The sequence below is a fragment of the Asterias rubens genome, chromosome 9 (genome assembly GCF_902459465.1).
Source record: "Asterias rubens chromosome 9, eAstRub1.3, whole genome shotgun sequence".
NCBI lineage: Eukaryota > Metazoa > Echinodermata > Asteroidea > Forcipulatida > Asteriidae > Asterias > Asterias rubens.
This window is the reverse complement of record NC_047070.1, coordinates 14,879,687-14,894,221: the sequence shown is the minus strand read 5'-3', so window position 1 is coordinate 14,894,221 and position 14,535 is coordinate 14,879,687. Positions and strand designations below refer to the sequence as shown.

At 38.0% G+C, this 14,535-nt stretch overlaps 1 long non-coding RNA gene across 1 annotated transcript; it reads left to right on the top strand.

Moving 5' to 3' along the window:
• Window positions 1-3,027: 3,027 nt before the first annotated feature.
• On the top strand, window positions 3,028-11,983 carry LOC117295142. Its single transcript, XR_004519644.1, has 3 exons — window positions 3,028-3,087; window positions 9,892-10,037; window positions 11,863-11,983. It is a non-coding gene; the product is annotated as an uncharacterized LOC117295142 (long non-coding RNA).
• The last annotated feature ends 2,552 nt before the right edge of the window (window positions 11,984-14,535 follow it).

Below are 14,535 nucleotides of genomic sequence, written 5' to 3'. Positions count from 1 at the left end.
CTAAAATATTAAAAGTGTTGAAAGTACACCAAATTTGTGCAACAAGGGTGATTTCTTTTTCATTATTTTCTTGTAAACTTCGATGACCCATTGAGTCAAAATTTTCACAGATTTTTTAATTGTATGCACATGTTGGGATACACCACATGAAAACATATTTACTGGTCTTTGACAATAACCAAAGGTGTCCGGTGCCTTTAAAAGAGCTGCGCAGATTTAGGCTCAGGGGCCGATTTCACAAAGCAATAAAATTCATCGCAACACAAATTTTCAGTATCACCATAGTGATTTGAATTGTGACATCACACTTTACTAAGCAACTACGATTGATTTGCAGTTTTGATCAATTTTAGATCTTTGTGAAATCGAATTTTCTGGAAAGAGACAAACTTGCCATCTTAGAGATGAGAATGTGTGGCTCTTGTTATTAAGCTATTTTGGAAGTGTAAAACTTTTTACAGATTCTGCAAAGGTGTGCTGTTTGGACTTTAAAAAAGATATTAACAAGAAGAAATAGTTGCATAGATCCAGTTTTAAAAAATATATATCGGCTACTCCCCAGAACAGAAATACTGAATTTTCAAGGTTTGGGTTTTACTGAAATTTAGGTCATGCCAAATTAGTATAAACTTAATGAATTTTGTTTTGGACTCTAGTTTATATTTGTATAAAAATTTCTCTTGCATTTTTTGTTTGAGAGAGTTTGTGGTCTCCTTTGAGATTTTCACTAGTAAACTTCAAATTATATTATCAAGTGTTGTACCGGCAGGCACTTGGGGGCTGTTGAAATGGCTTTTGCATTGCATAGGTTTAAGAAAGAACAAATGATTATAAAGCAGGATTAAAACAAACAGTTTAATGCAAAAATTCATTATTACAAAATATCTTTTTTAAATAGCTTGGTTATTCTTGACAACTTTTCGTACTTCATGCACAGCGCGATATTAGTACTAAAAACATCATAATGATTTGTATATAGAGATGAATTTAATTTGGTTAAGGTAGCCGGAATGGTTCCATGGTGCTTAGAGATATTTCGGAAAAACAAAAAAGCACTTTTTCGTTGTTTACATGTTTTTTCTGTGTAAATAGAGCAGCTAGTTCATAAGCATATCATTTTTTATCAAGACATGTTTATATGTTGGGGATGGTTCAATATTTGTAATATGCTCACATGTTGTTAAAAACAGTGCTCTATAGACCTATGTGTGAACATGTTGAACCACAAACCCGACAAAGCTTATACACAAATTTTTAGCTGTAAAGCGTAGGTTTTTTCTTGAAATTTCTTGGGCTGCATTGCTTTGTGTGTCAGGGTCTCTTTTTTTCTAAAATGTTTTAAGTAGTTTCATGTTATTCACAGTAATGTGAGACTTTTGGGACGCTTGGTGGCAGCAGACTTACCAGGTAAAATCCATTGTTCTTGGTAATGTGCGCATGCTCAGAACTACATAAACAATGGAAATTTAACTGGTAAGTCTGCTGCCCCCTAGCGTTCCAAAGTCTCCCATTGGTTTAATTTTGTCCTTGTGTGTTTTTTAATATAATTTGCTTAACTCAAAAATTATTGATAATGCAATGCTTTACCTTTTCCGTTTGATCATTATAGTTATTCCAGTTGCAGCAATTCCATGTATTCTTTTAGACATTTTGTATTTATATTTATTAGTGAATTTCATCATTACTTGTACAAACTATTCAATGAGGCATGTAGAAATCTCAACAACAAAATTGAGGCCTGCTTTAGACTGCAGCAGAGTCTTTGTAGGACTAGGTTGGAACCGAACCCACGGCCTTAGCCATGCAAGAGCAGATGTCTTACCACTAGACCACTGAGCTAGATCTGTGGCTAGGGGCAAGTAGAATCCTATATTTAAGGATAAAAAAAATAAAAAAATTGGCCCTTGCACCGATGTGTATAAAGCATTGTTAAGTCTTTTGTCAAAGTGTGGAAAAACCCTTGACTATAGGACTTGTTTTGTTTGGGAATCTGGCCACATGCTTTTTAAAACGACTGGTTCTCACTCTCTGGCCAGTGGCCCAGTGAGCATTTCTGAGGTGGATTTCACAAACAGTTAGACAAGTCTTAACCAAATTTAGGACGAGCTCATCCAAATTAAGGACTAGCCTTCACATTTTTAATAACTCCTAGGACTAGTCCTAAGTTACAATTATCTTTGTAAAACCAACCCCAGGTGATGTATATGTAGTGCCTTATTAACAGTTTGAATTGATTATGCAGGAGGTTTTGATAAGACTTATACCTTTGTTCGATCAGTGTTTGGAAAACTTTGACCACTTTTGTGAACATTGCCTTCATGAAATGCACTTGATGTCGTTTTTCACTATTTTCTTTTCGGTTTTAAAAAAAATGGATTGTTGTTGTATGTTTGGTTTGAATTCACGCAGACAAAGTTGTGGCTTTTCAAACTACGATCCAGAAAAATGTATTCTTCCTTCGTTTTCTAGTGGGTTTTTTTTTTTTTTGGGGGGGGGTGGAAATTGTTTATTACTTTTGCAAGTACATGTTTAAAGTAGCATTATGTTTAAATCAGTGCATTGTTATTCATTTGTACTATTTAAAGCATAATGGGTTTTTTCCCGCATTTTTAGTTCAAGACTTTTGAGAATTACCAAAGAAATAGAAAATCAATAAAAAGCATAAGTAATCAGGAAGTTTTGAATATTGCAAATAAAAACATATAACTGCTCAAATTCACTCTGGAGTTAGTGTCTATAATTATTTAATTAATTTTGTGTCGGAAAGTTAATTTTAAACTAATTTAAAACTATCTTTTTCGCATTTTGGGATTTGCTTGAAAAATAATCTTTATTGTTTGCTGCCCTCTCGTGGCCGGCCCCTGCGCTGACAAAGATTGAAAGTTTTTATTACTACATGTGCAGCGCACCTCTCTCGGCGATTGTTTTACATACCCAACCTATGTAGGAAAACAAATAATTGTGACAGGGTCCTCGCGTGTGGTTTGTTATGTATACATGTGCACGTCCGTACGTACCCCCGCGATATACAAGTCAACGAATTCACACGTGTGAACTTTTTCTCAAGAGTATGTGGTCAAGAAAACCGTAAGTTGTTGCATTATGTTCTTTAATATTAGGTATTTTGAACCGCAAATAATGTTCACATTTCAATGATGGTGCTACTGGAACTTGGGCTCTATGCTTTGTCAAGTAAATACTGCATTTTGGGGTTGAACAAAATAAATATTTTTGACGACTTTCTGACTGACTGACTTCCACACCAACATGGCAACGCACCAACTGTCAAATCAATTTGACAAAAAGTGTGGCGAGTGACTCTGAAAAGAGCAAAACCGTGCGTTTTTTTTGTAACATTAGTTTCGACTGTTGGGTTGGTAAAAGTTTCCGTATGGCGCCACCACTTTTTTATTCGAAATAAAATAATATAGTATCTAATTTACCTGATTGATTATCCCTTTTTGTAAAAATGAGTGAAAAAGTGGTGGCGCCATACGGAAAGTTATCCTTAAGTGTAATTTGAGCTAATTTAGGGCGGATAAATTGGTGGCGAGGTGCGGAAAATTTTCTGATTTTGCTTGCTTGCATTATGTACACTACATCATACATTAGCCACTGCACTGACGTCCTGGGTATAAAGGTTCTTTACAATGCGAACACAAGCTTGACTACAATTTTCTTTATTTTTTACCTGATTTGAGAAGCTGAAATTACGTTCTCATATTCATGGTGTCCCTAACTTAACTATATTCTCAACGAGTTCACAGCTAACAAATATATCCATGGAAGAAATTATATCCGAAAATATGTCGAAGTTCTGCGCTGGGGATGTTGATCATCGTGTACCACTTGATATTGTGAGCCCAAGTGCGCATGGCTTTGAGTACAGTGCATTATCTTGCCGCTATTCGCCGTCAAAACAGGGTAGGTGCCGTTAACTCGCATTCAACTCCTCCAATATACATTTTTAAATCCAGGAGGCATAGAATATTCCAGCTCAAATAGAATTTTTATAAATTTCAGGTTGAATTTCGGTTACATACAAATATAAAGTTTTTTTTCTTGTAAAACCAAAAAAAAAAAAATTGTCTGCCGCGCGCCGCCTTGCTTTTTTACAGTGCTTCTTTTACATGTGCGGACAACAGAGGGCGCTTTCCTGCGTGCGTATATATTTTTTCTTGGGAGGGTTAGCATGCGCTAATTTATGGTAAAAGGTGGCCTCATTTGTCCTAGGAAAAAAATACACTTCCGGCTCATAGAGTCTTGGCACAAGACGTCAATGCTCGATATCGCATAGTTCTGCGCTTTGTGTAAATTGCTCACCGACTATTATCCATCTGCTTAGTGTTTGGTTAACGCAGGTTGACAGCGATTTGGCTGCAAATAGTAGGCCACCAGTGATCAGTGCAAGAAAGTGTTTACACGGAAGTTAGTGCACGACGTGGGATCGGAACACGCTAATTTCAATTTTCTTTTTAAACAAAATATTAAAACCAAAGGAGAAAATTCAACAATTTTAAATAATGTGAACTTTGAGTTCCAACTACAAGGAACATGTGAGTGAAAGTTCAGACTCCCGGCTTAGGTAGAAATATTTTTAACAGATTTTTGAAAATTTTTTCAATGGTACGGGACCTTTATACCCTGGACTCCGTCGCGTTGCCTGCAACGGAGGAGTCCAACCTGGGCTACATCATACATGAACACCACTCCAGATATGTCCACAGTTTGAAAAAAGAGTGTTTTTTTTGGCCTAAATTCATTCATGCATTAATTTGTTAATATTTGCTATCCTAATGCACATCAGTCTGAAATGTTGAAAGTTTGCTGGATCTCTAACTAACAGCTATGAGCATGCCACTATCTACTCAGGCCTACAAGTTACACATTCCTCTACTGTCAACAACACACTGTGCCTTTACAAGATTGCATTAGTATTCAGTGACACTGACAGTGACAGTGACAGGAAAATATTTTCAGAAAGTAAATAAAATATTTTTATCTCAAATTAGTTAGTTATTTTCTGCTTCATAACAAGCGGTTCATTGTGATAAAGTCATTCAATTCCCTCTTGACCTCAATGTAAAAAGTGGTCAACTGATGACTCATGACTGTGTTCAAGATATTTTAATATCATCCACCGTTAGTTTTGAATGACAGACCTGCAATTATGATATCATGCATGACCTACTTGTGTACAAGGTCAACCCTTATACTGTTTGACCATTTGATATCATTCAAGTATCACAATGATACTATGCCAGCCAGCATCATCATGTTGTGAATGCATGATCTTCACAGTAGGCCTACAGTACTACAAATTTAATAGTTCACAGTCAACCCTCCTACTGTCTGACCATTCAATAGTGGCCTACTGTTGGGTTGAATGGTTAAACTATGCTAGCCTGCAACATGATAGCATACAATTGTACTGAATGCACGATTTACACAGTTTACACAGTTAGGCTAACCCTCCTACTGTAAGTTTCAAATGATAGATTAAATTATGAAAGCCTGCAATATTGTATCATGGGATGAATGGATGATCTACACAGTATGATATACACAGTTTAAACTGACCCTCCTACTGTTGGACCATTCAAGTATCCAACCCCTGTGTTTTTGAGTGCAGACAATTAGAACAAGTGTTGAGTGCATTCATAATCAACACAGTACACAGTCAACTGCTGTCTGACCGTTCAATATCATCCAACTGCAGTTTTGAATAAAATAAATGTTACCAGCCAGCCTGTAAATGGTAACACATGGTAAATTAATTATTGAAGTATGTACACAGTCACCTCTCCTACTTTCTGACCATTCAATATCCTCCAAGTAGTTTTTTAAGCCCACCTGTCCTTTGCAGTCAATACCTCACCTGAAACATCTTAGGATTACCGCCACAGAAAGAGAAAGCAGTCAGGTTTATTTTTCTGTAAATCTATGCTTTAAAACCAAAAGTTTCCCCCAAAAAACCAAGCCAAAATGTATAATGGCAAATAACATGATCACAGAATGAGACCATGAGACAAGAATTGTCAAGCTAAATCTGGTTAAATCTGGGTCTTAAATCCTGTGTCAATCCTAAATCAATAGTCAACTGTAAAGAATTAAAATCAATATCATCCATTCAGAGTATAAGAGCCAGACCACCTCTAAGAGTTTTAGACTGCTGCAATTATATATAAGCCAACCGAGACCTTTAATACGTGGTACAAGCCTGGGCCCAATTTATTAGCGCAGCTTAGCGGCCGATTTTGTGCTTACTGTGCAATTTTTATTTGATAGAGCTGCTAACTGTAAGCACACGAAAATGCATGCTAACCTTCCGGTGCTTACCGCACGAAAATAACTGACGTCACAATGCAAATCCACGGTAAACACGCAATATGGCCGCCCAATTTTTCTGCTAAACTGTGAAATACGCCAAGGCTTAAGCAAATTTTTCTGCTACAGTAAGCACGCAAATTTGCTTAATGTTATGAAGTTTGGCCAAGGTACTTGTTGAGGTAAGTTGCTCATTGTGGTATTTTGTAGCAAGGGCCCGTAGTAGAGCAGTAGGCCTATTATTTTCCTTGAGAGCCTATGATACTGACCAGTTAAAAAATTTGTTTAGTCATTTGAGAATGGGAAACTTTTGAAGGGTCGTATTAAATGCCAAGAACAGGGGCAACAGAGGCCATAGCCTGTGATCTCCAGTGTCATTCCAGGTCTGAAACAATTATACACGCAAATAAACAATTTGACTTTCTGCATGAATAATTTTATACAAAATTTGAATCTTTCTTGTGATTTTTGGAATCTTATGACTATTATGTCATACATGGGATGCCCGACTTGCTCCTTCATGAGGCCTATTGAAAGTGAGGCTGCAAAAGAATCTTCTGTAAACTGACTTGCTGCATGCTTCAGTGAAAATGAATACAACTTCTGATAGTTTAAAAAGCAATCATCATTTCTTTGCTGCCATTAGAACAGAGAACCTGATGCATTTATTGTGTTTTGGAGAAGCTGACTGATGTGTGTATAGCATTGTACACTCAGTACTTTCTTGAGTCTTGTAAAACCAAAATTATATTCTTTAACCCACCTTGCAAATTTAACATCTGACATTATATTGAACCTGATGCTTTATCTTAATTCACAAAAAAACATTGTTATTTGTAAGTGAAGTTTCCCTGCAATCAAACAAAAATAGTATGGTGACCATGATGAACACAGAATTCTTGCACATAAGAACACATGGTATGAGACCCAAAATGGCCAACTTGAAAGGCGAATAGCCACAGCTACTACAACTTGGCATGCCTCCAACTGCAAGATTATCTGATCTCTCTCTCTCTCTCTCTCTCTCAAACCGAGATCAATAAACTAAACACTACACTACCACCAGCCCAGATTAAGTGTAATCCCAAATCCATAAGATTAAGACAGTGTCTGTACATGCCATTGTCCGACCCAACAACTCAAGCAACAGTCGCACACAATGGTTTTGTTCTTAATCCCCAAGTCTAAGACTGGAAAGTGGGCGACAAAAGGAGTCGGTTGCTGTTAACAGTTAGGACTAGTTATTGATTTCAAATTTTTGAGAGAGTGGGAGTGATTGGTTCGCGAAATCTGTGACATAGTTTAGCATTGAGTGGTGGGGTAGAACCTAGTCTTATCCTGTGGCAATATTGTGCCCTATGCCTGTGTTCTTTCATTGATTAAGACTGCAAATATGAAAGACAGACCATCGTAACAGTTGAGATAATTTCTGTGTAGATTTATTTTAATTTTTTTCTAGACAATGTTGCAGTGTTGCTTTAAATGCAAAAAAATAATTGTGCAGAAAGTGATAATGCGTTTTTTTTTTCTTCAGGTCATTCATTCATTTTTGGTTTTGCCTAACTTGCAAAGCTCGGTTTTTTCAGTCTTTCCTGGCAAAAAATGGCGACTTTCCTGCCTCTGTATTCAGTGAACTTATGTTCTATTTAGCAATTGATGCAAAATCAGCATTCTGTTTGAGTTGGTGCAACCAGGTTTTTCTATAAACTTTCATTTTCCTTTTAAGACAATCAATTTTCCACAATCAGGTTCAAACTTCTTTGATTTCGATACCATGTTGCCTTCAATCCGAAGCAAATTGTGGTCAGTTTCATGAAGAATAAGAATCATACCCACTTGTTGATATAGTGTTTATTGGTCACACTGTGTCAAACTGTTTCAAAAGTATTAATAATAGATTAAAGGCTCATGTTCGCCCCGGTGTTCCTGGCTGGATTGGCAGCATATTGCGCCACAGCACCTTGTAAACCATTACATTGTGCTTAAGGATTAGGTCTTATATTATCTCAAAAATCGCCCCCACTCCTTGCAGTAATAATACCTGGCGCTTTGTATCCTTTGGCAAAAGGCGCGTTATAAATACGGTTATTATTATTATTATTATTATGTTTAGGCAATTTTTATCAGCTTTCAAATTTTTATTCCTAACCTGTCATAACCATCAACAGATTGTAAAAAAGTCCTACTTTTGTTTAATAGATTTCTATGAGTCATAATAGTCCAAATCGCAAACAGACTGTCCAATTACAAAGACTAATTAAATATGACGACTTCTCAACCAGATTTTAGGAAAGGAATTTACTTGTTGACCTCGTAGCGACCACTCATTGTCCTTGCTCCTGGCGTTAAACCACCTTGTTGAACTTCCCACCAAAATTGTTTGCTGTCTTCTCATTGCCCGTAATCGTTAACTGAAAGCAAATGTGTACCAACAAGCCTCTGGACGTCAATAAAGTTATGGGTTGTTTTTCCTTGGAAGATTTAAGTTTCGTTGGGGGAATGTGTGTTCAATCACTTCAGTACAGTCTAAAGGGTCAATCAGAGATCAATGTTTAACCAATTTCATTTTTTTTTCAAAACTTGGTTTGACCCACCCATCCCAAATTTTTATATTAAAATTTTGACAGACTATTCCCTGTACAGTGAAGAACAGATTGGTGCCTCAAATAAAGGAGAAATCAGTGCTCTCGCAGCTCAGGAGTTTCCAATACCTTTTCCTGGGTCCCAGCATGCAACTTTGTCGTGGCGGAAATTGTTTTGCATCTCGTGGGAGTGTCATGGCCGAGCAGTTAAGAGCACCGAATTCAAACTCTGGTGTATCTGATCAGCAGAGTGTGGGTTTGAATCCCCAGCCGTGACACTTGTGTCCTTAAGCAAGACACATAACCATTGCTTCGTCCTTCGGATGGGACGTAAAGCCCTTGGTCCCATGTGTCGTGTAAACGCATGTAAAAGAACCCAGTGCACTTATCGAAAAGAGAAGGGGTTCGCCCCGGTGTTCCTAGCTGGATTGGCAGCATGTTGCGCCACAGCACTTTGTTAACCATTACAGTGCTTAAGGATTAGGTCTTATATCTCAAAGAATTCGCCCCACTCCTTGCAATAATAATACCTGGCGCTTTGTATCCTTTGGCAAAAGGCGCATTATAATTACGGTTATTAATATTATTTTATCTCCCAGGGTTTGCCTTCAATGCTTTAAATGACTGGTCAGCAGAACCAGTTAACATTTAATTTCACTGGTCTGTCAGCGTTTCCACTATAGTTTCTATTTAAAACGATCTGCTTTTTAACACAGAACTAGCCAGCTGGACCTCTTGTCCACTGGTCGGGTCTCAGAATATTTAACTGACATTTTACCAGAGATAACATTTACAAAGATTAAAACAATTGAACGGTTCTAAAAACCAAAGGTATACGTTGCCTCTATGTTTGAGTGAAGTGGACAGCCACTGCACACATACTCTTTACAAATGCTGATATGTGCCCCAAAAAATCCACTAAAAAGCAGGACATTTCAAAAATATCAAAATCCTTATTTTAAAAGTGTTTTTTCTTTTTCAGAATTCTTGGTCTCTAAATCAGCAGCCAGGAAGCTTCACCAAGTGTCTTTTAAAGTAGTGGTGTTGTAGCATCAGACTGCAGACAGTGGTGCAGTGGCGGAGAGAGCTCATTCTGTGTCCTCAGCAGGGATTTAAACCCAGCCTTGGGTAAGTGAAAAAGAGAAAAATACTTAAGTCACTGAATTTGTTTAGACTTTTTTATAGACTATAAATTATAAAGCATGCCCTTGATGGGGATTGGTAATGCCTGTGTGATTACACAAAGCTTGCTTGCCTCTAAGTGATACTTTGATGTAAACTGGGCTAGGTTCAAGACCTGTGTAGGCGGAGGGTCAAAAACACAAATAGTTTAACAGTGAAGCTGTTACTTTTCATTACTCTCGTTCCTTGAACGCTGTGGAGTTTGTAACTCTATCATCATGGAGGTAGGAATATCACCAACAAACCAAATTCTGGTACAGTGTGTGTAGAAGTGTTCTCCCCAGGGTTGTTCAAAGTGTTGCATTCTGGACCCAAATTGTGGAAGGCAAAACATGCTGAACTGAAATCAGGTCCTTGGGGTGGTTTCTGTTTTGTGTTTTTGTTCTGGTTTTAAAACCCCTACTGTGCAATCTTGAGCATCTAAAACAGTGTATGACTTTGTAAATTTGAACTGAATTGAGAAGAAAAAAATGGAATCGGACGAGTTGGTCTATAAAAAGCGTTTGAAACCGTTTGTTACGAAATGCATATGGTTAGAAAGATGTTTTAAAAGTAGAATATAATGATCCACACAAGTATCACTCAAAATTGCACGGTTTTCATTTTACATCGTCAACTAACACGGTCAAAAATTTGACTCCCGTAAATGGCCGACCGTGTTAGTCGACGAGGTAAAAAGAAAACCACGCCATTTCAAGGCATATTTGTGTAGCTCACTGTATTCTACTTTTACAACATCTTTCTAACCATATCGATTTTGTAACAAAGGGTTACAGAACGCTATTCAAAGACCAACTCGACCAATCCAAGGCAACATGTTCCTTTAACTGACTATATATTTTTTTGCCGAATCTGAATGACCCCTACTAACAAAATTTCTGACATCAGAAACAGAGTTATGATTGTGAGTAATGTTTGAAGCTTTGCATGGTGTGGAGAAATAAGAAGAACCTATAAATAAATAGTAAACTCCTGAAGACGAGCAGAGTATACTGATCGAAACGTCGAGACCAAACGTCTCTTTTCAGAGCCAACACTCACCCTAAGAGATTTACACATGGTTGTACCCGCAAGTTTACCATTTATCTATAGCTTCTTTTTAGAGTTATGTTGCACAATACCATATTTAACATATAGAGGTAACAATCATGTGTTGAGAAATATTTTGATGCAGTGTTCAATCCTGGCCTGAAGACTGGCTGAAGATGCCCTCCTGTCGACCCCTATTTCAGAAATGGTTTGATCCAATTCCTGGATTTGCATTAATACTCCATGCTAGCCTGTGTACACTGCTCCCTATACATGCCATACGCTCATACCCTTGCTCTATGATTGTACATAGATTGTACACAAACAGATAGGGACTGGGCACACAATAACCTGTGCGTATGTAACCATAGAGCAAGGACCTGTACCACCAAACCTGCCTGTCATAATCATATCTTCACTATCCAGCATGGCAAAACACTGGTCAGTCCAAAAACCACCACAGTGCATGCGTCCATCTTCTCAATAAGTCTGCACATAAAAACACCCGTGAGAGGGGACATTGGAATTCCCTGCCAGCCCTGACAGAATCCACCTCCTGATCAACCGAAATTGAAACAAGATTTATGACATTGTTTTGCTGGAAAAGTGGTTACTGGTTTTGAATGTGGTGCAGCTTCTGCTCTGTTGGTACTGAATGAGAACGCTGTGCATGCAGTTAGAGGCTTGCAGTGTGAGACAGTGACTGATTGAGTAGTCTCTTTTTCATGATTCAAAATTCCAGCTCCTGATATTTCTTCACTTTAGGAGCTGCTCTTTCTGAAACACTTTGAAGTTGAAGACATCCTGAATCTTCAAGACTGCAGCTTGAAGTTCCGTCCCCTGAGTGCACAGAGAGCAATGCAAAGGTAAGTGATCTCAAAATTTCCTGTTGGATATGCAACTGAATCAATTGACTCTTTCTCTTCAAGGTTGTCTTCATATTTTACTTCAGAATTGATGTGCTCTATGGGTGGTTTGCATGATGGTCATTTGTAAATAGTGATGGGTAGGGAAGGGAGGTGTGTGATTTGAAGTGATAGATGTTAAGCCTGTCCCAGCAAAAATATTCACTTTGGACTTTTTGACCTTCAGGCATCTGATGACTTGCACTCAAAAGCTTTGTTTTTTCCCAATTGGTAAATTGTAAGGCTCTGGCTGCACAATTTAAAAAGGAAAGTCCTCCAACTTGAAGCAATTTTATTTATATCATGTTATACATACATTACACTCACAGGGACCACTGTATTTTTGGGGGGAAAATTCAGCAAGGAAAGAGATGACTTTGATTAAGGGTTGATTTAATGTTAGTGAAAACCAGTTCTGTGCTGTAAACAAATTCCACTCTGTTTTAGGGAAATGTCCACTTGTATTTGATTGATTTGTTTCATTTGAACCTTTTTTAACAAATGGTTACCAATCCCAGCACTGCTCATTATTTGGGGCCTTCCATAGTTAGTTTGCCATTTCGATAGTCCACCAGCTTTTTCACTGGTTTTCTTTCAACACTCATTTGGTACAGAAGTTTGAAATCAGTGAAGTGGTTTACATTGTGTGTAGCCTTAGAACTTGCAGATAATTGTGCCTCAGAAGTTGTAACTGACATTTTGGCCAGCGGAAAGAGAGAACGCTAAACGGCACATATGTTACTGTTTTCTTTGCCTGAAACATGTTTACAGCATCTTTGTCTGAGAGGAAATTTTATGTTACATTTGAATGCCTTTAATGTATCTGCTAAAAGAGCACACTGTCAGCATAGCCTTCTTTACAGTGTAAATATGAAAACGTGTGAATACAACACGCCCCACAATGTTTTTAGTAGAGTGGTGTCCTACATTTCCTTTCCCAAACAGTATGTTTGTTATCGTTTTTTCCCGTCTCTACTCTACCCCCCCCCCCCCCACTGTCCCAGACAGTCCCACTCCAAGGCCTCCAAATACATTTTTCTCTCTCTTCTATTCTTCACAATTTTCCCCTCATGACCCCACTTCAGAGTTTCAAGCTGTGAGGATTGTACTACAGTACAAGGGGACTGTAGATGATAATAGAACATGCATGAACACTGCACAATAGATGAAGCCTTGAAGTAGACAAGTGGTTGACCTTTATAGTGTGAAAATATGCATTCAATATTTTTTTTCTTTAGGGCAATGGTGTATTTCAGAGTGTTTGACATGGTTAGTGGAAATTATTTTCATTTTTCATGTGTGTTGTGTTGTTTATTCTGGTTTGATTTGGAGTAATCGCGCTGGCCTGGAATTTTATCTTTGAGAGGACAAGGCCATTTTCATTTTGCAAAGGGCACTTCCATTGTGAAATCTGTTTGGGTAATTTTTCAAGGGGGCACCAAGGCGAAGACCAGGGGCAATGGCTTCCTTGGCCTACCTTGGTAAGAGGCCGCTGATTAAAGTACATGAGTACCCATACCCCTAGCATTGTCCGCCATCTTTGATGAAACTCAGATTTAAGTTCCACTAAAATTGAATGTACCTGAACTGTTTGCATTGTACTTTATGTGGTCAAAAATACCCATTTGCCAAGTACCCTAAAAGTCCAACCATAGAGTAAGGAATGGACCAACCACCTTGTCAGGGGATAAGTTTGCTTCCTGAGTGGTCTAGGCGAGCTAGACAACGACCAACCCCTGGCCATCTCTACCTGACAACATAACCCACAGCACAAATCACAAGAGCAAAGTGTAACTACCATGGCGGGCCCCAATCTCAAGTGTTTACAAGAGCTCCAAGAGGGGGCTGTATTGTCGCCAAACAAGTCTGAACAGATTGTTCACAATGGGTTATTCACTGGTAGCCAAATAAAAATCTCTCTAGGTGTACAATTCAGTTAGTAATCCCTGACAGCAGTTATTGCCCCTTGGTATTTGTTGGCGGGTGATTAAAATACACCCAAGGCTATTTGGTGGTGCTGAAATTTCCTGTTTTTTGTTTGCTTTTGGGTCTTTTGTTAGAAAATAAGACTTTGTGAGCTCTGAACTTTGCTAAATCGTGGGTCTTCAGCGGAATTTTCTGTGGTGAATCGGTGTCTTCTTTTTTTCTCGAAGTTGGCAATTATGAAACATAATGTCACACTTACCTTTTAAAATCAATTTGTGTTGATTTACCATCGGAAATGTATGTGAAGGTGCATGTGAAGGTGCATGTATTTCAGAAAATGTTTGCCAACACAGGCAATTGTTTGCGGCATTTGTGCAAGCGGAACTCTTTTCCAGGTCTTGTGTGCTGGTACTACCATACAGCAAGGTCCTTGCTTTATGGTACTGTTCAGTGATAGGCCTATGCACATGAGTGTACAAGTAACAATGTTTGTTGGATGCAAACATGTATATTTGATCCTGTGCAATAAATGTTGAATTTATACATTATGGCTTTCTTTTGTCAAACCTAAGAAAAAGACTGGT